Consider the following 3,213-nt stretch of genomic DNA (forward strand, 5'->3'; position numbering starts at 1 on the left):
AACTGAAACAGTTTTGTAAAGAGGAATGGTCCAAAATTCCTCCTGACCGTTGTGCAGGTCAGATCTGCAACTACAGAAAATGTTTGGTTGAGGTTTTTGCTGCCAAAGGAGGGTCAACAAGTTATTAAATCCAAGGGTTCACATACTTTTTCCACCCTGCACTGTGCATTATTTTTACAGTGTGTTCAATAAAGACATACAAATGTATAATTGTTTGTGTGTTATTCATTTAAGCAGACTGTGCTTGTCTATTGTGACCAATTTATGCAGAAATCCAGGTAATTCCAAAGGGTTTAATACTTTTTCTTGCCACTGTATATACAGTGCCTTCAGAAAGTAGTCATACCCCTTGATTTATTCCACATTTAGTTGTGATACAGCCTGAATTCAAAATGGATTAAATATTTATGTTTCTCACCCATCTACACAAAACATCCCATAATGACAAAGTGAAAACATGTTTTTATAAATGTTTGTATATTTATTGAAAATGAAATACAGAAATATCTCATTTACATAAGTGTTTACACTCATGAGTCGATATTTGTAGAAGCACCTTTGGCAGCGATTACACCTGTGAGTCTTTCCGGGTAAGTCTCTAAGAAATTTCCACACCTTGATTGTGCAACATTTGCCCATAAAAATTATTATTCAACCTCTAAAAATTGGTTGTTGATCATTGCTAGACAACCATTTTCAGGTCTTGCCATAGATTTTCAAGTAGATTTAAGTCAAAACTGTAACTCGGCCACTGAGGACAATTCACTGTCTGCTTGGTAAGCAACTCCAGTGTAGATTTGGCCTTGTGTTTTAGGTTATTGTCCTGCTAAAAGGTGAATTAATCTCCGAGTGTCTGATGGAAAGCAGACTGAGCCAGGTTTGCCTCTATTACTTTGTGCTTAGCTCCATTCCGTTTCATTTTTATCTTGAAAAACTCCCCAGTTTTTAATGATTACAAGCATACCCATAACATAATGCAGCCACCACTATGCTTGTAAATATGGAGTGGTACTCAGTAATGTGTTGTATTGGATTTGCCCCAAACATAACCCTTTGTATTCAGGAGAAAAATGTAATTGCTTTGCCACATTCTTTGCAGTATTACTTTAGTGCCTTGTTGCAAACAGGATGCCTGTTTTGGACATTTCTTCTTTACAGGGTTCCTTCTTTTCACTCTATTAGGTTAGTTTTTTATTTATTTTATTTAACCTTTATTTAACCAGGTAGGCAAATTGAGAACACGTTCTCATTTACAATTGCGACCTGGCCAAGATAAAGCAAAGCAGTTCGACACATACAACAACACATAGTTACACATGGAGTAAAAACAAACATATAGTCAATAATACAGTGAAAAAAATTAAAAAAATAAGTCTACAGTATATACAATGTGAGCAAGTGAGGTGAGATAAGGGGGGTGAAGGCAAACAGATATATGTATAAATAAATAAAAATATAAAAAGGCCATGGAGGCGAAGTGAGTACAACACAGCAAGTAAAAAAAAAAAAAAAAAAAAACACTGGAATGGTTGGTTTGCATTGGAAGAAAGTGCAAAGTAGAGACAGAAATAATGGGGTGCAAAGGAGCAAAATAAATTAATAAATAAATACAGTAGGTAAAGAGGTAGTTGTTTGGGCTAAATTGTAGATGGGTTATGTACAGGTGCAGTAATCTATGAGCTGCTCTGACAGCTGGTGCTTAAAGCTAGTGAGGGAGATAGGTGTTTCCAGTTTCAGAGATTTTTGTAGTTCGTTCCAGTCATTGGCAGCAGAGAACTGGAAGGAGAGGCGTCCAAAGGAAGAATTGGTTTTGGGGGTGACTAGAGAGATATACCTGCTGGAGCGCGTGCTACGGGTAGGTGCTGCTATGGTGACCAGCGAGCTGAGATAAGGGGGGACTTTACCTAGCAGGGTCTTGTAGATGACCTGGAACCAATGGGTTTGGCGACGAGTATGAAGCGAGGGCCAGCCAACGAGAGTGTACAGGTCGCAGTGGTGGGTAGTATATGGGGCTTTGGTGACAAAACGGATGGCACTGTGATAGACTGCATCCAATTTATTGAGTAGGGTTTTGGAGGCTATTTTGTAAATGACATAACCGAAGTCGAGGATTGGTAGGATGGTCAGTTTTACAAGGGTATGTTTGGCAGCATGAGTAAAGGATGCTTTGTTGCGGAATAGGAAGCCAATTCTAGATTTGACTTTGGATTGGAGATGTTTGATGTGGGTCTGGAAGGAGAGTTTACAGTCTAACCAGACACCTAGGTATTTGTAGTTGTCCACATATTCTAAGTCAGAGCCGTCCAAAGTAGTGATGTTGGACAGGCGGGCCGGAGCAGGCAGCGATCGGTTGAAGAGCATGCATTTGGTTTTACTTGTATTTAAGAGCAGTTGGAGGCCACGGAAGGAGAGTTGTATGGCATTGAAGCTCGCCTGGAGGGTTGTTAACACAGTGTCAAAAGAAGGGCCAGAAGTATACAGAATAGTGTCGTCTGCGTAGAGGTGGATCAGAGAATCACCAGCAGCAAGAGCGACATCATTGATGTAAACAGAGAAGAGAGTCGGTCCAAGAATTGAACCCTGTGGCACCCCCATAGAGACTGCCAGAGGCCCGGACAACAGACCCTCCGATTTGACACACTGAACTCTATCAGAGAAGTAGTTGGTGAACCAGGCGAGGCAATCATTAGAGAAACCAAGGCTGTCGAGTCTGCCAATGAGGATGTGGTGATTGACAGAGTCAAAAGCCTTGGCCAGGTCAATGAATACGGCTGCACAGTATTGTTTCCTATCGATGGCGGTTACGATATCGTTTATGACCTTGAGCGTGGCTGAGGTGCACCCATGACCAGCTCTGAAACCAGATTGCATAGCGGAGAAGGTGTGGTGTGATTCGAAATGGTCGGTAATCTGTTTGTTGACTTGGCTTTCGAAGACCTTAGAAAGGCAGGGTAGGATAGATATAGGTCTGTAGCAGTTAGGGTCAAGGGTGTCCCCCCCTTTGAAGAGGGGGATAACCGCAGCTGCTTTCCAATCTTTGGGTATCTCAGACGACACGAAAGAGAGGTTGAAGAGGCTAGTAATAGGGGTGGCAACAATTTCAGCAGATAGTTTTAGAAAGAAAGGGTCCAGATTATCTAGCCCGGCTGATTTGTAAGGGTCCAGATTTTGCAGCTCATTAAGAACATCAGCTGACTGTATTTGGGAGAAAGA

This window comes from Salvelinus fontinalis, chromosome 33 (assembly GCF_029448725.1).
Source record: "Salvelinus fontinalis isolate EN_2023a chromosome 33, ASM2944872v1, whole genome shotgun sequence".
Lineage (NCBI taxonomy): Eukaryota > Metazoa > Chordata > Actinopteri > Salmoniformes > Salmonidae > Salvelinus > Salvelinus fontinalis.